Source organism: Paralichthys olivaceus, chromosome 3, assembly GCF_024713975.1.
Source record: "Paralichthys olivaceus isolate ysfri-2021 chromosome 3, ASM2471397v2, whole genome shotgun sequence".
Taxonomy (NCBI): Eukaryota; Metazoa; Chordata; class Actinopteri; order Pleuronectiformes; family Paralichthyidae; genus Paralichthys; species Paralichthys olivaceus.
The window spans coordinates 26589752-26611858 of record NC_091095.1 but is presented as its reverse complement, the minus strand read 5'-3'; the positions used below and the strand labels follow the sequence as shown (position 1 = coordinate 26611858).

Below are 22107 nucleotides of genomic sequence, written 5' to 3'. Positions count from 1 at the left end.
TAAAGGCTGGTGAGGCTCGACAAGGGACAAGACACACTAGCACAGGACAAAGGGGAGACGCAGACCATAAGCACACATGGAGGAAATGGGAAACAGGTGAACATAATCAGGATCGGGGAAGACAATCAGACCGAGGCACATGAGGAAGGGCAAGCGACCTGAAACGAGAGAAGAGTTACTTTTCAAAATAAAACAGGAAATCACAATACAAACATGGAGACAAGACAAAAACTTAACTTGATTTTACTGTGGTGTGACATTACCCCCCCCCCCACTCTATGGCCGAATACCAGACGGCCCTGGAATGTCTGGATGTTCTTTATAAAAGTCACTGATAAGATCAGTGTCCATGATAAAACTGTCCGGAACCCACTGGCATTCTTCAGGTCCGTACCCCACCCAGTCCACCAGGAATGGCCTGTCCCGGCCCCGTTTACGCACTGCCAGCAGTTTCTTTACAGTGTTAACTGGCCCTCCATTGACCATACGGGGAGACGGGGGTGACTTGGTAGCTGGCAACAGAGCACTCTCTTAAGCCTAGTTTATGCTTCTGCGTCGCGTCAACGCCGTAGCTACGCCGTCGAAGACCCCTACGCTGTAGCCTGACGCACACCTCCCAAAAATCCTTACTACGCAAGCGCTGTGATTGGTCCGCTCAGAACGTAATTTCCGGGAGTTGCTTTTTCCGGTCTTTCTTCCTACACCGCCATTTTTAAAGTTCTTGTGTACCGATAGCAGCAATGGACCAACTGGAGGAAAGACTCATCGAGGAGGTCAGGAAGTACGACCACATTTACAATATTTCGTCCAAGAACTACAAAGACTGCCAAATGGCAAACAACTCGTGGCGAGAAATCGCCCAAAACACGGGGTTGGAGGTTGCGGAGTGCACAAAGAGATGGAAGAACCTCTGGGACAAATTTGTCCGGCTGCGCAGAAAACTCTCCACAAAAAGTGGCGACGGAGGCGGCCAAAAAGTCCCTGCATTTTATCATTTTTTATCATGGCTGGCACCACACGTAAAGCACTGCGAAACAGAGTCAAACTATGAGGCAAAGGTATGTGTTTTCTGTTACTACAGCTACATCATCGGTTATGTGTGTGCTTATGTGTAACGTAAAACATTAACAACATGTAATATTGGCTACTGGTTGTAAACAAACACATAGACTAATCAAGCATCCACTCTTTCATTAAAAACAGACGTCGTGCAGTTCGTCAGACAGCGACAAGGCTCTACATCTGCATCGCCCACCGAGCCCCCCCGGTCTACCACACAGGATTTGCCAGCTCCCCCTGCAACTCCCAGCAGGCCACCAGCTTTTGCCACAGTGGAGTCCCCGGTGTCTCGGCCCAAAAGAAAGAGGGACCAGCAGGACGAGCTTGCAAAGCAGATGGCAAACCTAGGAGACCGTAGGGTAGAGCTTCAGCAGCAGCTGCATGGGGCTGATGAGTGCTCCAGGTTCGGGCAAACGGTGGCCGACTTGCTCCGAAGGGTTCCAGATGACCGGAGACCTGATGTGATGTTCAGCGTCTACGGCCTGATACACGACAATAGACAGTGAAGGAGCCCACATCCTTGAACTTTGTATTGCATATAGTTTTTTTGTAAATATTTGAAGTGTGTGTTGTATTTTTTTTGGGTGCACTTTGTCCTGACTTTTTTTTAAATTATACCTTTTTATATATATACTATGGCATGCCGTTCAGGAAATTATATGGAATGAAGTCTGAATATATTGAATGAAACCTTGAATATATGGAATGAAACCTTGAATATATGGAATGAAGTCTGAATATATGGAATGAAACCTTGAATTTATGGAATGAAGTCTGAATATATGGAATGAAGTCTGAATATATGGAATGAAACCTTGAATATATTGAATGAAATCTTGAATATATGGAATGAAGTCTGAATATATTGAATGAAACCTTGAATATATTGAATGAAATCTTGAATATATTGAATGAAGTCTGAATATATTGAATGAAACCTTGAATATATTGAATGAAGTCTGAATATATGGAATGAAACCTTGAATATATTGAATGAAACCTTGAATATATGGAATGAAGTCTGAATATATTGAATGAAATCTTGAATATATGGATTGAAACTTGACTGACGTCAGACTTCACCGCAGTGTCTGCGGACATCTTGTGTAACGTGTGGATGCTATAGCTAAAAGTGAATGACAATGAGGTAGTCCGCTCACAATCTCGTTGCAGCAATATTAAACTATGAGGACATCAGTAACACACTGGCGAATATTCAGACTTAATTCCATATATTCAGGGTTTCATTCCATATATTCAAGGTTTCATTCCATATATTCAGACTTCATTCAATATATTCAGACTTCATTCCATATATACAAGGTTTCATTCCATATATTAAAAGGTTTAATTTCCTGAACGGCATGCCATAATATACATATTATTATACTGTTTATATGACAATAAAGCACACAGGTTTGTTTTCAAACAGTTGTTCTGATATTTATTTCAGCACACACAGTACAGCACAAGCACAGTTTACACACAACGTATAGCTCATTTACATCACTGATGGAACACAGCTCACAAACATCACTGAGTAGTGTGCCCCGGGACACCATCTCGGTTTGCCATGGCACGGTTCCTTGAGGTGACTGAAAGAAAGACATCAGGTCATTCCGAATAGCCAATGCCACTCTGGTGGAACGGGCCCTGGACATCAGTGTGGGATCCACAGATTCAACTAAGTTCGAGTCATTGGCCACCACTTTTCTCCACTCGCCAGGCTGCACTGATCCACAACTGTCGGTGTCCACAAAATGCGGCGGGATGTATCTGCTGTCTGTGGGGCTCACCTCATCTGTGTAGGTGAGGTAATTGTGTAGGACCACACAGGCTTTGACGACATCCACATCTTTTTCAGGCTGCCGAATGTATTTTCAATTACCCGCCTGGCCCTGGAGTGGCGGTAGTTGTAGACCTGCTTGTCCATGTTCATGCCTACTCCTGTATAGGAAGTTATAACATACTGTTTAACTTCAATGGTATATACATATAACACATTATTAGAGCTGCATAGATATAGATAGATAACTAGATATGTGTATGTAATACTTGCCTGGGAAGGGACGCATCAAGTTGCAGTGCAGGGGAAAGGCAGCATCAGCAACGATGACATGAGGGATCTGGACTCCAGTTCCTGGAAGTTCAGATGGTGAGGGCTAATTGAGGTTGTGGCTGAGCAGCATTGACCCAAACTTGCTCTCTTTGAAAATGCCACCATCGCTCTCTCTTCCATATCCTCCCACGTCCACCATTGTGAAATTGTATCTGTAAAGGACATCAATGAATCAATGTTATCATTAATGTTTTTTTACTGGACCCATAGATCAAACATGTTTTAAATTATTTAGCTCGATAGGAATTAGCTGGAATCACATGTTGCCATCAGCACAATGGAGTGAGCCCCTTTGTAGTTTAAGTAGTCGCTTCCTGCTTTTGGCGGTGCTTTTATGGTAACGTGTTTACCATTGAGACTTCCAACGCAGTTTGGGAAGTTCCACAGCCGCCAGTAATCTGCTGCCATGGCTTCCCATTGTTTGGTTAAAGGACATGGCAAAAACTCAGGCTGAAACGCATGTCCACAATGCTTTGCAGACCTCCGACAAAATGATGGACACAGTGCTCGACGCCAGTTTGTAGCTAGTCGCCACAGCTTGCTGACTTCCACCCGAGGCTAAAAGTCTCTGGGCGACATCAACAGGCATGCTGTGCGTTGTCTGGTACGTTATTAATGGCTGTATACGGCGAAGAAGCTGGTCAAATCGCCCCGTTGACATTCGAAAGTATCGAAAGTGCATTTGTTCATCCAGGTCCCTCAGTGGGTGAACAAGTGTTGTAAATTCACCCGTGTAAATTTCACCCGCTGCGGAGGTTCAACATGGACTCCAGGATACTCTGCAACTTCTACAGATGCACCATCGAGAGTATCCTGACCAGATCCATCACGGCCTGGTACGGCAGTTGCACCGCCCTCAACCGTAAGACTCTACAGAGGGTGGTGAAAACTGCTCAGCACATCACCAGGAAGGAGCTACCATCCAGACCTCTACACCCAGCGTTGTAGGAAGAAGGCTAACAGGATACTGAAAGACCCCCATCACCCCAGCAACAAACTGTTCTCTCTGCTGCCGTCTGGCAGACAGTACCAGTGGGGTGGCTGTGGCTGAGGGGGTAGAGCGGTCGTCCTCCAACCAGAAGGTCGGAAGCTCGATCCCCAGTCTTCCCATCTGCATGCCAAAGTGTCCTTGGGCAAGATACTGAACCCCAAAACTGCCCAATAGAACATCAAAAAAAGTGCTAGCTATAGAAGCACTGTATGAATGTGTGTGTGAATGGGTGAATGGAAAACTGTAGTGTAAAGCGCTTTGAGTGGTCTTCAAGACTAGAAAAGCGCTATATAAATACAACCATTTACCGCAGCATCCGGACCAAGACCACAAGACTCAGGGTCAGTTTTATCCCACAGGCTGTAAGACTGCTGATCTCCTGAGCTCTGTGAAAGTCACTACATCTGTTTAAAACAACATATTTATTTACACATTATATTATTCATAAGCAAAATTGATATTTATTTATTTAGTTTACAATAATTTTCATTCTGTCATTATCATCTCTATTCATCATATTTCCAACCAATTTAAAAATATAATGAGTGCAATAATCCATAGCTGTCCATACCTCCCTATAGCTGCTAAATCCTGACATGTATATATCTCATTTTAGCACCTTATAATGTTTTATTATTTTATTATAATGTTTTATTGAATTTTTTTGCACCTTATAATGTTTAATTTTTTGCACTAGTACTGACATTTGTACTTATTGTTTCATTTGCACTAGTGTATGTTATTTGTATTTTTTGTTACTCTTATTTTATGACACTTGCATGTTGAGTTGCTTGAGGTGCCTGGGATTTAAGATTTTCATTGCCAACATGTACGCTGTATCTGTTGTACAGATGACAAATAAAACCTTAGAAAACTTTGAAACCTTTGTTTCCAGCCTCGACCGGTTTAGTGGTCGTAAGGACCACCTCCGCAAACGTTTTCTCTGTCGCCTGCGCCTCATCATTTGCAATATAAGCATTTGTTGTTCAATATTGATGAGCTCCAACTCCAAATACAGCCGCTCCACCCCGGTCACCATTGTTTACTGTTGTATACTGTGACCGGAAGACAAAGCAAGGATTCGGCTATAACCCCTGAAACCACACAAACACACATCCACACCCCCTAGCGGCATGGTGGGGAATTGCAGAGCAACGTGTTCCCTCGACGCAGAACTTTGAATGCTCAACGACTGTGTCACGCAGAAGCATAAACTAGGCTTTAGACTGGCTTGATTTTGCTGACGTGGAAGGTGGGATGTACTCGGAGGGACCGAGGCAGACGAAGACGCACAGCCGCTGGATTGATAATCCTGGTGATGGGGAATGGACCGACAAAGCGTGGAGCTAGTTTGCGCGACTCCACCTGAAGAGGCAGTTCCTTGGAGCCAGACTCACTGGCCAGGCTGGTAGACAGGGGCCGGTCTCCTCCTGCAGTCTGCAGCTTTCTTAACTCTGTCCCCTTGACATATTAGAGTCTAACGCGCTGCAGCCCAGATGTGGTGGTGGCGGCGGATTAGGGCATGGAGGGGACAGACACCTCAGGCTCGGACTCAGAAAAGACCGGGGGTTGGTAACCAAAAACACACTTAAAAGGGGACATACCAGTGGCTGAGGTGGGAAGGGAATTATGGGTGTACTTGACCCATGTCAGGTGTTTACTCCATGATGCAGGATTCTGTGCCACCAGGCACCGGATGCCGGTTTCCAGCTGCTGATTGAGATGCTCCGTCTGGCCGTTCGCCTCTTGGTGGTAACCCGATGTGAGGCTCGCTGTGGCACCGATGAGTTTACAGAACTCCTTCCAGAACCGCGAAATAAACTGGGGCCCCCGATCTGACATGATGTCCTGTGGGAATCTGTGATTCCTAAAAAACATTGTTCATCATAACTTCGGACGTTTCTTTGGCTGAGGGCAATTTGGGCAAAGCTATAAAGTGAACCATCTTAGAGAATCTGTCTACGACTGTTAAAACCGTGGTGTTACTCTTGGAGATCGGGAGCCCCGCGACAAAGTCCATAGAGTTTTCCGCCCAAGGCTGGGACGGAATTGGAAGAGGCTGCAGCAACTGCACGGGCTCTGGAGGAGTTCTTATTCCTGGCACAGACACGCCTCAACGTACTCCCGAACCTCCGGCTCCATGGACGGCCAACAGAAACGCTGCGTGATGGCGAACATGGTTCGACGTACGCCCGGATGACAGGTGAGCAGAGACACGTGAGCCCAGTGAATCACATGTGGGTGCAGATCAACAGGGACATACAGATGGTTCTCAGGGCACACACTAGGTGGCGGGGTCTCACCATTCGCTTGCTTCACCTCAGCTTCTATCTGCCAGGATACCACCCCCACCACACGTTTAAGTGGAAGGATAGGCTCGGGATCCTTGGCAACAGGCTCAGGACTGAATCAGGACAGGGCATCAGGCTTAGTGTTTTTGGACCTCTGTCTGTAAGATAAGGAGAAATTAAATCGGTTAAAAAACAATGACCAGCGAGCTTGACAGGAGTTTAACCGTTTAGCTCCTTTTATGTATTGCAGGTTCATGTGATCTGTCTAAACCAAGAACGGGTGATGTGCCCCCTCCAGCCAATGCCGCCACTCCTCTAGCGCCCCCTTCACCGCCAACAGTTCAAGATTTCCCACGTCGTAGTTCCACTCAGCTGCCATCAAGACAGGAAGGCGCAGGGATGCAGCTTGTTGTCCACCTCTGCTCGTTGGGACAGGAAGCCCCCCATCTCCTTGTTAGATGCATCTTCTTCCAACACGAACTGGCGAGTGGGATCGGGAACGCTGTGTACGCATCGGTGGACCAGCTGAATGGCACCTGCGGAGAAGTGAGAACGTGGAGAGGAGCTGCTATTGCGCTAAAGTCTCTGATAAACCGCCTGTAAAAGTTAGCGAAACCTAGGAATTGCTGCACTTTCTTGCGGCTATAAGGTGTCGGACACTCAGCTACGGTGCTCACTTTAGCTGGGTCCATCTGAACCCTTCCAGGGGCTATGATAAAGCCCAGGAATGAGATGGTATCGGCGTGAAACTCACTCTTTTCTGCTTTCACATATAACTTATTAGCTAGAAGACGTTGCAGAACGAGCTTGACGTGTCTCTGGTGGGTCTCCACATTGGGAAAGTAAATAAGAATATCATCTAGATAAACATAAACAAACTGATCTAAGAAGTCTCTTAATACATCATTAATCAAGGCTTGGAACACTCCTGGGGCGTTGGTGAGACCAAACGACATCACTAAGTACCCATAATGTCCACTTGGTGTGTTGAAACCAGTCTTCCACTCATCCCCCTCCCGAATGCGGATGAGGTGGTATGTGTTTCGCAGATCTAACTTGGTGAAGATCTGCAGTTGTTGTAGCTGATCAAACACTGACATCATGAGGGGGAGGGGGGTATCTATTTTTGACTCTGATGTCATTGAGGGGGCTGTAGTCTATACAGGGACGGAGAGTCCCATCCCTTTTCCCCACAAAAAAGTAACCAGCTCCAGCCGGGGATGAGGAAGGTCGAATTAGTCCAGCTTTCAGGGAAGATTCAAAATATTCCTTCATGGCTATTCTCTCAGGCCCAGAAACTTAATATAGATGGCCCTTGGGATGGTAGAACCTGGCAGGAGCTTGATGGAGCAGTCATAAGGACGGTGAGGTAGAAGAGAGGTGGCTTTCTCTTTGCTAAAAACTTCAGCTAGGTGGTGATAACAGCTCAGCACTGTGGTCAAGTCGGAGGTCTCCGGGTCTGTGACGGAGTTAACAGAATTGACAATCCTCAATGTTACCGTATCACTCGGGGGCTCTGGCTTCCAGCAACGGCCCCTACAATTCTCCCCCCACCCAGTAATGTCTGAGGAGACCCACCTGGGAAGACACGGCGGCTTTGAAATCCTCCTGGCTGTGGGCGAGTCCTCTGATTCCTTGGCCACTTGCTCCTGCTGCTGCGTGAGGCATGAGGCTTGGGAGCGCAGCGCTGTGGTCAGCTGCTCCTGCTCTGCCGAGTCCATGCTCACCAGTGTGTACTGTCAAGCACAGGACTTGGAGGAAGGACTCGGATGCAGAGTTAGGGAAAAGCTGATGCAGCTCGTCTATTTTATTTTCACACAAAAAAACAATGACTGAAAAAACAGAGGGCGGCTCGATAAAGAGGGAATGATTACAAAACGTACAAATCAAAAATCCTACCTTCCGTGAAGGGATAAGGGAAAGAAAAAACAACACTTAACTAAAGCCTGATCTAAAGGGGGAAAAAGGCTATGAAAATTAGTTACTACATCAAATCACCTCCTGCAAGAGAATTAACTATAAACATTAACAAAAGAACGAAACTCCTACAATGAGGGACAATACTTCTAATATAAATATGAACAAAAATCTCTTTCAAAGAGGGACACGCTATGAACTAAAATAAAACTCCTACAACGAGGGACAATACTTCGAATATAAATATAAACAATAATGTCCTCCGAAGAGGGACAAGATCCAACAATAACTAAACTACTCTAACAAAAGGAGCTATGAAAACTAAGAGGCAAACTCCCAGAAAAAACACTCTCAACGAGGCAAACAACTGTAACTGTGGATCTTTGACTAAAGGCTGGTGAGGCTCCACAAGGGACAAGATACACTGGCACAGGACAAAGTGGAGAAGCAGACTATAAGCACACATGGAGGTAATGGGAAACAGGTGAGCATAATCAGGATCGGGGAAGACAATCAGACCGAGGCACATGAGGAAGGGCAAGTAACCTGAAACGAGAGGAGAGTTACTTTTCAAAATAAAACAGGAAATCAAAATACAAACATGGAGACAAGACAAAAACTTAACTTGATTTTACTGTGGTGTGACAGTAAGATAAACAAATACAGCATTTCACAAAATATTCTCTAACTCAGCTTACTTCTAATATACTGATAATATATTGCAACTCACAATTTAGAACAGTACACTCACTCAGTAACGCAAATATTTCAGCAAACATAAATATAGAATAGCCTACTTGCAACAACACTAGTCACATAGTTTTTCCACTATTCCACAGACGACGCACAGTTAGCATTGCAGGAGATTAATGTGCCCAATGTTAGCTTAATCGTCATCATGTAATTATCAACATTACTTCACGCTACACGAACATACCGTATTACAAATAGTTTTATGAGCACATATACACATTCATCTAACACACTGGTAAATATTAACCATTACTATGAGGTACTGCTATCAAAATCGAACTGAAGAAATGGGCTTAATTGATACCAAAGGTCACAAAGGTCACCTGGTCCCCTCTGTGGTTTTGGTGAAAATTGGTAATGCAGGCTCAAAGAGCCCCTCGTGACCAGTGGGTCAAATTTGGGGCTCCTAGGCCCTTGGGAAGGCCCCGAAAGGGATTATAATTTTCCCAAAAAGCTCCAGAACCAAGAGGCTGCCAACTAAGTCACACTACCCAAGTTGGAAGCACCTTGTGAGGCATGCCTGCTCGACAATTGGTGGCACTTTTCTCCTATGTAAAATGCCTACAAGTTTCTGAGTCGTGTCTTTTTGGCCCCTGTTTAGGCCCCTGACCAGCTAAATGGCTGAAATCTTGCACACTGCTTCCTCAGTGGCCCCTGATGACCCACACGTGTTTAGAAAGCTCTGTGAGTTGCATGTCAAAAGTTATAGCAGACCCTTCTTTTCTGGCCTCATATTTCACAATTCAACTGGCCCCTATTTTGGCCCCTGACCAGCTAGAGGGATGAAGACATGCACACTGCTTCTCATTATAGCCCCAAAGGGAAATTTGTGTTTTCAAAGCTCTGCACCTTGCATGTCAAGAGATACACCCCCCCAAAAGCCCAAACCCAGCCTTCCCCTGCGTGCCTGCCTTTTGATTAAAAATACAAAGATTCAGATAACCTGATGATGGCGTGCTGAAGGCTGTTTCTTTGCGGAGCTCCCGCTCTGGTCCCGATATTTTTCAGCCTAAAAGCATCTTATTCCAACCTGACGATACTCTAACAATATTTTAACATGGCAAATAAACTTGCAGTCAGTCTCAGAGAGAAAGACTGGCTAATTTGAGGCAAACAACCCAGTAGAAGGTTATGGATCACCTGCTGCACTCTAGCATTGCCGCTACTTCCTCTCCGGCAGCTAGCATGAAGGGAGCTAGCAGCATGGACTTGTCCGAGCTGGTGCGGAAAGTTACTCAAAACGTAAGTGAAATTATGGAGCAGAAGTTCTCTAAACTAACCGACACTTTGGACAAAATCGCCGGCAGCCTGGAAGGTCATGCTAAACGCATCACTGAAGCTGAACAGCAGGTCTCCGCCATGGAGGATCACGTCGCCACCCTCAAGCTCCGTCTTTCAAAGGTGGAGGACAGGCAGGTGACCATGGCCGAGCTGATAGACGACGCGGAGAACCGTAGCAGACGCGACAACATACGGATCTTAAATTTGAAGAAAGGTACAGAGGGTGAAAATCCTCAGGAGCTCTTTGAATCCTGGCTACCAACATTGCTCAGTTTGTCCGCCGCAAAGGGGTGAATAAAGATGGACCGCGCATCGGACCGCCAGACTGAGGAGTGACCGACCCAGACAGGTGATCATCAAACTCCACAACTCCCGGGACAAGCCTCGGATCTTAGCAGCCGCAAGAAAGGCGAAAAACCTGGAACATGGGGGGTAGCGCATCCTCATCCATTAGGACCTGTCCAGCGCGGTTCGGCTGAAGCGTTGCTCATATAATGATATGGTTTGAAAGTTTATAGATAAGGACATTAGATTCATGATGCGGTTTCCAGCCAGGCTTGTGATACAGCATAACGGGACGAAGTGCAGTTTCAGCGATGCAGAGGAGGCTCTGCGTTTTCTGGCCACGCTTGACTGACCACACTGTCAGTGAGGTATGGATATAAACACGCCATAAGAAATGGTGATGCCAGCTCTATACTTACACCTCATTTAGACCAAGCTTAGCTCAGTTAAAAGCTTGAAAGCTCTGAGCTTCTTTATTATAATGTTGGCTTTGTTAAAACTGTCTCTGATTTGATATATGTGCTCCTCTGTTTTTCTTGTTTACATCCTTGGTGGTTACTTTATCATACACCGGATAGTCAGAGAGTTAATATAATTTTAAGGCTCGTGGCTCTGTGTCTGACAGAGGAGCGGACACTGCTGAATTTTGCCCAGATTTGTTTAGGTGCTATCTAATTATATTGTTGCCAAATTGGGTTTGGGGGGGGGGTTCTGTGTTCTTTTCTCTCTCGTGCCCTCTCTATAGTGATGGCCTCCTCTAGCATCACGTCCCCTTGTAAGACCCCATGGATACTTGAGACCTACTATATGGTAAATGGTTGTATTTATATAGCGCTTTTCTAGTCTTGAAGACCACTCAAAGCGCACTCAAAACACTACAGTTTTGCCATTCACCCATACATTCATACATACATACAGTGCATCTAGAGTAGCACTTCTTATTATTGTTGTTGTTGTTGTTGTTCTATGAGGGGCAATTTGGGGTTCAGCATCTTGCCCAAGGACACTTTGGCAGGCAGATGGGAAGACTGGGAATCAAACTTCTGACCTTCTGGTTGGAGGATGACCACTCTACCCCTCAACCACAGCCAGCCCAGTACTAGTCACATTTGAGTTTGTTTTTCTGTTTTGGGTGGGTTCTGGTTCCTCTAAGTGTGCGGTCGTCGTTTGGGGACGACCTCTTTTTTCACATGACAGACACAGAAAAGAACAGAAAAGAAAATAAAGCCAAGAGCGACAGGTTTTCGTGGACACCAATATTCATGTACATGGGAAATACACCTTTAAGATGAGTGTCACTAAATATATTACATGGAAAGTAAAGGGAATTAATAATGTAGTTAAAAGATGTAAAATTCTGTCATCCCTAAAAAAGGAAGCGGCCCTGATAGCTTTTATACAAGAGACACCCTTGGCCCCCTAGCTCCTAATATTCTTTCCACCGTAAAGAGTCTTGGTGTCCATTTTAATTTCTTTTTTTTTTAATTTTGACCAGCATGGATCTCAAGAGGGTTATCCATACATTTATAACCTCTCGGCTTGACTACTGTAATTCCCTGTATGTAGGCTTAGACCAATCCTCCATTAAACATTTAAATCTCGTACAAATGCTGCTGCTCACCTCCTGACTGAAAACAAAAATAGAGACCATATCTACTGGCTTTCTGTTCAACACAGGATTGATTTTAAAATTTTACTGTTAACTTTTAAATCTCGGACTGGCACCGCCTTACTTAGCCGTCCCAAACTTATGGAACAACCTACCACTCCACATTAGATCTGCCCCCTCTCACACTTCAAATCACAACTAAAAACATATCTGTTCTCATTGACCTTCTCCTCAAGTTGAATAAGTAAACATATTAAAACAATAAGTCCAACGCACAGTAACAATCAATCTATTCACAATTTTGCTCCCATTAAACACTACAGATGATTAGCTTCATAAACCTTGGATCTTCACACTCATTCATACATTAAGCATACAGTCTTTCCATTTGTATGTCTGCTACTCATGACATTCTACTATCATTATATCAACAGATCTTAACTATAGGTTTGTTCTTAACCGTGGGTTGTTTTTAAACATTTGAATAACGTCAAGCTTCCCGTTATAATGGTATGGTGAAATGAGGAAATGTCTGCGGCGAGCAGAGGACAAGAAGAAAATTACTGCAGTAAAGTGGGAAAGATATTCACAGATCTAAATTTTCAGATCAATATCCAAAACTTTTCACGTTATAACGTGAGTTGGTACGGATGGATTTTTTTTCCTGGTGTGACAGCAAAACTTCCATAACTTTATTACAGTTTCTGTTTTTCCTAAATAAAATCTGAGATGATCCCTCCTGCAATTAATTTTTTTGTCGATACCACAGCCATTTTGTACACTAATTCAATGCTTCAGTCTCCATTGATCTTGCCACTACAAGCTCTCCATAATGTCAAAATTAATTTCAATAACTTGTTTTCTTGCTTGTCTTTACTTACATTTGGCATCATGTAAAAAAAGAGTAAATACAAAGAAAGATCTTACCTTAACACAGCCTGTACACCTCTCCTGCCACATAGAGAAAGACCACGTCTCTAAATGCAGGTGCAGCGGAAAGGCTTCAGGGACACCTCAATCTGACTCAATGCGCACACGCACACACAGACACACGTGCTATTATAGACCCTTCTCTGATGGATGATTACAGAAATGTGGATTCCAATTTAGAGGACAGCTACTGTATGTGAACAAATTAATTAAGAAATATACCATTCATTTTCGTTTTTATATTCAAATCGATACACTGAAGGAATATACACTATTTTACTAGTACTATTTACTAATTTGAAACTAGCTATGGTAGTAATTGATTGAGGGGACTTTTGAAGTTGATTCAGTTTTTGCCAGTCATGTTGGAATCAGTGGAACATGGTTGTGATAGAGTGTAAACTTTAACTGTCACAGCAATTTCAATGCTGTCTAATTATCCAGAGGACAAGTAATGTGATATCAATTTCAATGCATTTCAATTTCATAGTCTTTATTGGCATGAGAATACAGTGCTTGTATTACCAAAGCACACAAATTAACAGTAATGATAGTAATAACTATAGGGCCATAATTATAGCAAAAACTATTGTCAAATGTGACTTAATCGGTCTGACTATAATCAGAATTGTGAATGCATAAATTTATATGTGAATGTGTACATGGATCTGTATTTTAAATGTGTATGTGCATGTTTATAAACAGATTTGAAATTGTGTAAAAAAAAATCGTCACACCAAACTCCATTTAAAAATCTCTGAATTTAAAGTAGTTCCACCATAGTCCTGGTTGGAGCCTTTGTAGTGTATTCACTCAGTCTGTACTTCTTGGAGGAAGTTTTACATGGTGTTCATTAGGCTCAGCACAGCTGTGTTATCTATGGAGTCATTATTGTCATGAGATTCTGCGATTAGAAACACTGCGCTCAGACCTAACTGCTTTCTGTGGTCTGACAAGCAGTATATTCATCAAGCTCAGTGCTCCATTACTATCACTATTTTCCTGGTTTTATCCAAAGCAGGCCACTGAGTGTCAGTAATCTTCAAACTTAAAATACTTAGTCCACCTAGTGATATGAAGGCTGCAGCTCTTAAAACACAGACAAATCTCCACACGTATTTGTTAAAAAAACAGCCAATTTCCCAGACTTGTCTGTATTTTCAGCTCTTAAAGTAAAATACTTTTCAGGCATTAATCTCCATGTATGCATTTACAGATTTGTGTACATGTACAGATATAAATACACTTCTGAAGACATATTTGAAGTTATTTTCTTTACACATTTTCAAATACGATTATACACATACACACAAACACATTCTATACACAGTTTTGAAGATCTATGGTCACATTCACAAATCTCATCATACATTTGGAGATTCCTTTACACATTCACAAATTTGATTGAGACTGCTGCAATTATGGCCCCATAAATAACCATGTTTCTTATACATAACTAATGACTACAGTAACAATATCAATTCTTTGGAGAAATTGCTGCCTGCATTTACAATCACAACCCCTATGGAGTACCAGACATGACTTAAGTATAATTAAATTAATGTATAAATAAATGTGGAAATAAATACATTTCCACATTTATTTATTTCTGTCTGTATGCTAATGAGAAAGGCGGTCCTAACCTCAGTCTCATGCAGGATTGGTCACAGGGGTGTGATGATCCAGTTCTACTACTTCTGCTTGCCAATGCAGACTGTTGTGCAGCAATTGCTGTTTGCAGTGTTGTGTCAGTTCACACTTAAAAAGAACGAGTTCATGTTAATTTTTTATTGGGATGATTTAGTAACGAACTTACGATCATGTGTTTAGTTATTAATCGAGGGTGTCTGATCATGTCTGTGCATGATGAATAAATAAATTATTGTGGAAATAAATTAATGTGGAAATAAATTAAAACATTTATTCATGTATTACTGTGTAACTTCCACGTTTATTTATTTCCACATTTCTGTGTCCATATGTGAATGAGTTAAGGTGGTCCTAACCTCAGGCTTAAGCAGGATTGGTCAATTGAGCAATCCAGACAGAAGCAAACTATTCCTAGCAAATCTTCCTTGTAGCATAGTTAGGAAACTGAGTGAACGTCACTCACGTTCGCGTTAATTTTTTAAATCATCACCGTATCAGGCCCTCATGTGAAATACCAGGAGCAAGAGAAAATGGATATATTTAATTTATATTTTTACTTATGCTATGTTCCATCTATAGACGCTATATAGAAAAAAAATTGATTTTAAATTAGTGTTAGCTGTAGTCCATGATCATGTTTTGGTAAGCTAATAGTTATTAACTTATTGTTATATTAAATATACAGAATTCGGTTTTAAAAGTTTTTGATGGTGGTCTAAAATTCTTTTTGCCTTTTAGGTTGCTGGTTCCAACATGATCAGGAAATGTAATTTGTCAGCAGCTTCTTTCACCTCCAGAATAGTTATTTAAACACTAAAGGCTGCAACACAGCCACTATTCCAGAATCAGCCCTCCTAGATGCCTCTACACTGATTGCATTTGTACATTTCAGACACTTAATGCACTGAGTCATTTGTCAAGATATCATACAGCACAACTTAGCTGTTGTGCAGAGCAGAGTCAGGGGCCTCTGTTATTTAAATGCCCTTTATGCCCATTTCAGCAACCCTTTTCTGAATCAGCCCTTTTCAGTCATCTCAGAAAGCATTTGAAAACAGTGACATGCCCATATAAGGATTGTAGCTATAGCACAAATGTGGACTCTTCATTCAATTCCCATAAAAGTAGAGCACACCAAGCAAGTTTTGCAGCAGACTTTCAAACTGATATTGTCAGTGAGGATCCCCATAATCTCCAAGCCAGTATTTCTAAGGTAACTAATAATTTGCATGAAGAATGCCCAGGCCAGAGCACAGAAGTGGGGAATGATGATCAGTGTGGCACTGACAGTCTAAGAAATCCACTTAAAAAAAATGGTCTTCCTTATTCCTAAAGGTGCAGGCTATCTTCCATGTCTCAAACACAGCTACTCAAGAAAGAGTAGACCACTTGAATCAGATCTTCTCCTTATCTGAGCCATTGATCAAAGAGGCAGTTAGTGACATACTGCAGAGAAACGGTCACAGTATTGCAGACCCTACACTGAGTGAAGTTGTTGCTGTCATGGATTGCAATGTTCTATCTACATCAACCTCTAAAGGTGCTGAGTTTAGTTCATCCAAGCGCAGAAACCTTTATTGAGTGCAACTATCCTTGTATAATGCCAGTGGAGTATCAGTTGGAGCAACCTGGTCATACCAGTGTGTATGTTCCTATCCTTTAAATGAAAAGACTTTCTCAACGAGATTACTGAACCAAATACTGCATCTGGTCAATATGCATCATGCTCTGATGGCTCTCATTTCCTTGAAAATTAGTTACTGTCAACAGGTGATCTCCTCCTACCACTCCAGCTATATATTGATGATCTTGAAATTGCTAATCCGCTTGGCACATCATGCAAAATTCACAAACTTTGCACTGTATATTAGGTCCTCACTAATGTGCCGCCAAAATACCCATCAGCATTACATGCTATACAGCTAGCAATACTGGTGACAGACCTCTATAAGTATGGATATGCAGCAGTGATGTTCATACTCTGGAACAAGATGGTGTCTCCATTGAAAGAGTTCGTCAGAATATCAGAGGCACCATCTTTTGTGTTTCTGTTGACAATCTGGCTGCTCATGGATTAGGCGACTTTGTAGAGTCATTTAGAGCAGGCCATGTTTGCAGATTCTGTATGGGCTCTGTAGAACAGTTTCAAGTAACTGAAGTCAGAGGAAATTTCCTCAGAGAACCAAAGCCAGCCATGACCTACATGTACAAACCATTCAAGAAAGTGACACTTTGAGCAGCCACTTTGGTGTTAAAGGTGGCTGTGTCTTGCGTGAGTCCCTGAATTACTTTCATACAATCATTGGTTTCCTCCAGATATACTCCATGGTCTTCTGGAAGGTATCATTCCCATGGAGCTTTCTCTTTGTGTTAAAGAGATGATTTGGCTGAAGTACTTCACTTTGTAGTATTTGAACCACAAGATTACATCATTCCCATATCAGCGCACCGATAAAGTGGATAGACCTCAGCTAACCTACCTGACCTGACGCGTCTGCAAAAAACGGTGAGTTTTCACGCACTGGAACACCCCTAAATCGTCGCAAAGAATAATAATAAGAAGAACTCCTTCAATAACAAAAGGTCCCTCTGCTGTTTCACAGTGATCAGCGATAATAATGTAAACAACCTAACTGTTGTGAAAACGTCCTCGAAACTGTGCAAAGTTCTGCAAACTCGTCTTTGTTCTCCTCATGTGTAACTGCTGCTGCGTTTGTTTAGGTGTTGTGCCTGCATTTGCCACAGCTTTTTAAAATGGCTCTGTTGTTTCTGCATAGGTCAACCTACCTTCAAAAGATTTGCTCTGACTGGATTTCTTCCCAACTTGTGCTGCAAACAGAGTAGTTCTGATTCGATCTCTTCTCTATTCGTCCCTCCCTAACATTTTCGCCTCGTTTTTATTCGTTGACTAAAGTGTCAGTTATATTTCGTCACTGCCTTCATCATCATATCTGATTTTTATTTAGTTTATATTTAGTTTTCGTCCATGAAAAAGGTTTGTTGACGACTATTTTTCGTCATAGTCTTTGTCAACAAAATTAACACTGCATGACGCTCAACATTGACAGCATATCATCTTGCTGCACCATCATTTTTCAAGCCAAAAACTCAGGTATCCAGGGTTGACTCTGTTCTGGTTTCAGCTCTACCAGAGGTTGCTCAAGTACACATTAGAGAACAAACAACTAGTGACACAATCTACAGGACATCAAAGGTGACCATTGATGGCAAGGACGATGCCATCTCACTTTCGCAAGACTCCAGCTCTACTCCATCTACTGATCTACTTTCAGATGTGTCATCTCCAGAACGTCTCAGCAGGTGGCCTCCAGGTCCTTTTCCAGTTCCCACATTTGTGCTTGATGTTGAACTGAAACTTAAATATGGAAATGCCGAATATGAGAAGAAAAACAGACACCTTAAGTTGATGAGAGCTAAAGCACGACATTTTAGAAATGCTTGCATCTACTTTATATGGTTTTAAGGTTTACCAAAGTGATAAAGAGACTGCAATGGCTACTGAGGCTCTTGTAGCTTGAAGGAAGCAGGATCTGAGACTGGCTGGAATGGATGGAAAAACAGCATCAAGTTTGAGGTGGGCAATTACAGGAACAAGATGAGATGGACTGGATGTCAGGAGGTCACTGTTAATGCTCGAAAAAGAAGTAGGAGTATTCCTGAAAATGAACCTTCACATTCCAATATTAAAAGACCCAAGCGAGTGTAATCTGGACGTGTGTCCCTCTCTCTTACAGAAGAGATCTATGCTGCTGACCTAAGTATAATATCTACAATATCTAAATCTCGGGTCTGTATCAAAAATCTTAGACCTAGGACCATTCAGCTCAGAATTATCACAGGTTTACTCAGATTCACGCTCACTTATCTTCTAGGTTTGAGAAAGGAGATTGGCAGTAGCAGGCTCTGTAAGGGAGTAAATAAGACCTCCAACACACACAACACACAGGACCACAGTTTTATGAAACTGAAAATTATCTTTATATAAATATCCTGTTCAGTTACATTTAACTTCTGTTAAAGTAGGAACAGCTTCATGTAAAATAATTAACTCAAATATACCACAAAGAAACAATTTAAACAACCAAAATGAATGTAAAACAAAAATAAAGTATTTCAATACACTTCAATACACAAATGCACTTTGTTTTAGGAAAAAAAATTAATAAATGGGGTACCACTTCACTGTTTCTCAGTTATACTCGTTTACATTCACTTAAAGTTGTTTGTCTCACCGGTTTGAACCATTTTACTTTGAATGTTCCTCGGTTGTCAACCTTCAGTTTCCTTATGATGTCAGTTTTAGTCAGTTATCAGTTTATCTTGGTTGTCAACTGTCATTTATTGGTTAGTCTTGGGCCCAAGAATTTAAAACAACCTGAGTTTCAGGCAGAATAAAGTAGCAAAAAAATGGATAAAGACCTTCTCAGGTGGGTTTCCTTTTGTTTTGGTTCCTACTGCCCTCCTAGTACGGAAAGCATCCTCGTGTCGACGTCCTGGCACGCAGAAGGCATCCACGAACAGCAATGAAGTCCTGGACCTCGATGAAGCAGTTCCTCACATGGCACAGACAGAATCGTCCCTGAAAAAAAAACTGTCAGAATAGTTCTAAAATTGAGGAAAACACCCTGACGGAGCCTCTCCTACGACCAACTTCGGTGTCTTAGAGGTAGGTACTCGTTCATGGTTCACTGCTAAAAACTCTTAATCATATGCTAATTGGAGAACAGAGTGCTTCGTGGCAGCACGGAGTTTTTCTGCCTTCTCTCAGTTCTCTGCTCTTTTTTTCGTGTCACGCCCTCCACACCGAGAGCTGCAGGTGATGCGTTCAAGGCGCGCTGCGGAAATCTGAATACCGGCCAAAAAACTACCATACGGAAAAACCACGATGCATTTAAGGAACCCGGTATTTTCTAGAGCTCTATATCTAATCGGGGTTACACGAGCAGAAGTCAACTTCCTACCCAACTTTCCCCAAGGAAAGGATTTACTTATTTTTTAAAGTTCTGTGGTATGAAAACTGGAACCTTTAAGCCATAATAACTGATAATAATTGAGTTGCCTTAACAGAAAACTGTAAGTCAAATTAACTGCAAATATTTGAGCACTTCATTTAACTGTTATCAAAAGGTACAAGTAATCCAAACTTTTATGTTCTGGAAAAATTTGACTTTTAAGTTGATCAACTTAAAAAAATTGAGGCAATCGATTACCTCAATTTTTATGAGTTCTGGTAACTTATTTGAGTTTACAGTGTAGGGATGAACAATTAATTGAAATTTTAATGAAATAGCAATATGGCTTTCTGCAATCTTTAAATCGTGCAGCATAGTTATCCTGGCCTACACATCATATTTTTTGGTACAGATCCCTGCAATAATCATCTTAAAGGGATAGTTCATGTTTGTTGAAGTGGGGTTGTATGAGGTACTTCTCCATAGTCAGTGTATTACCTACAGTAGATGGTAGTAATACACTGACTATGGAGAAGAACCTCATTCAACTTCAAAAAAACCTGAACTATATCTTTTTTTAATGTTTTTCAGTGAAAACGAGCGTAATAATGTAAAAAATTATCATTCCCTCTACATACACCCCCGATATTGACAGGGTTTCTGCGGGCCTTAAACAGTCTTAAATGGCTTGAATACTTAAACATGATTCATCATGTTTAGATTAAGGTTTATATATAATGTGGTAACTTTTGTCACCACAGAAATTTCAGAGCAGGGATTTGCAGTCTTCTCCCCTTTGTGTTGGTCACTGCACTCTACATACAAACATGCGCACATAAACACGAACACGCATGCACACATACACACACCTACTCTAAAACAACACACCGAACACCAGCTCTTTGTCCTGTTAATGTCATGTCTTATTTATATTTTTATGTCTTCAGGTTCATGGAGAAACCCTTGACGTGATAAGGAAAGGAATGCAGGTTGGACTGCTAATTGGACACAAAGGCCCTCTCCAGGATTCATTTCCTTTGGAAGTCTTTCATGTGGCTGTGGTAGTGGAGGAGAAGATCATTGTACATGATCTCAAAGATGTGCCCACAGGCTTTGCCATTTTAATTGGGGCAATCTACTGCCTTAACCTTGAGTACCCCTGGAATATGAAGTACTCCTTTAAGTTCCTTCAGAGGGTCATCATGGACATTAAACCGGAACAATGCTCAGCAAGAATCCATGGATTCAGAAATAAACTGCTTAGATATCGCCTATAAACAAACAAATGGACATCTCAAGCAGGAAGCTGTTATAAGGGACCTGCATTGTTCTTCACACAAACATTGTTCGTGTTTTCAACAGTATAGTTTGTACAGAGCAGGACAGTTATAAACAAAGCAAGTCAAGAATGGATGAAAAATGAAAAGGTGAAAAACCTCACATACTGGTCTGATTTGTAAGTTTGGTTGTTTAAATGTGTAAAATGCGTTTTTGAGGCGCTAACCCACATAACAAAAAACATTTTGTCTGTAGAATTGTGTTGATGCAGACGTTTGTTGTGTAGTTTTTATAATGTGTTAAACTGTTTTAATGTCAAGGCATGTTTTAAGATGCATTGAAATGCAACATTGTTCTTGGTCAAGATTTTATGGACCGGTTATCTCACATTTGAATCCTTGTACAACCCCACCTTCTCTGTCTGTCTGCTACCTTTTGTCCATGTCTGTCTATGTGGCACTGTGTATTTCCAGACATCAAACGTTTTTTCAGAGACATTACTAGTAATAAGACTAACATATCTTGCCCCCCTATTTAAAATTCAGACTCATTAAGAACAGCAAAGGACTTTAAAACATGTTAAATTAGTGTATTATATTTTCTGTGTGATTTCATTCTCAATTCAGAGACAAGGTGGGGTTGTACAAGGATTCAAATGTGAGATAACCGGTCCATAAAATGTTGACAAGGAACAATGTTGCATATCAATGCATCTTAAAACATGCCTTGACATTAAAACAGTTTAACACATCGGCCCCACATATGGTGAGACATTCAATCTTCTAGCAGGTCTGGTTATGTTTTACATGGTTGAGTACCTGGTCAGCGCTGTGTGCATAAGGTGTATTAATAGCTGCCGCCAGTCACTAGTAGAGTGAGATGTCAGACAGTTCAAGTAATGCAGAGCAACACAAAAGTAAAAGACTGACACTCATGTGTTTTTGTTACCGTTCCTACAGGTAAGATGCTCA

General features: G+C 42.0%; 1 long non-coding RNA gene across 1 annotated transcript; it reads right to left on the bottom strand.

Moving 5' to 3' along the window:
* Positions 1 to 3125: 3125 nt before the first annotated feature.
* On the bottom strand, positions 3126 to 15922 carry LOC138407268 (uncharacterized). The gene is made up of 3 exons (XR_011240716.1): positions 8039 to 15922; positions 6473 to 6996; positions 3126 to 3330 (listed from the first exon to the last, which is right to left on the bottom strand). It is a non-coding gene; the product is annotated as an uncharacterized lncRNA (long non-coding RNA).
* Positions 15923 to 22107: the final 6185 nt, after the last annotated feature.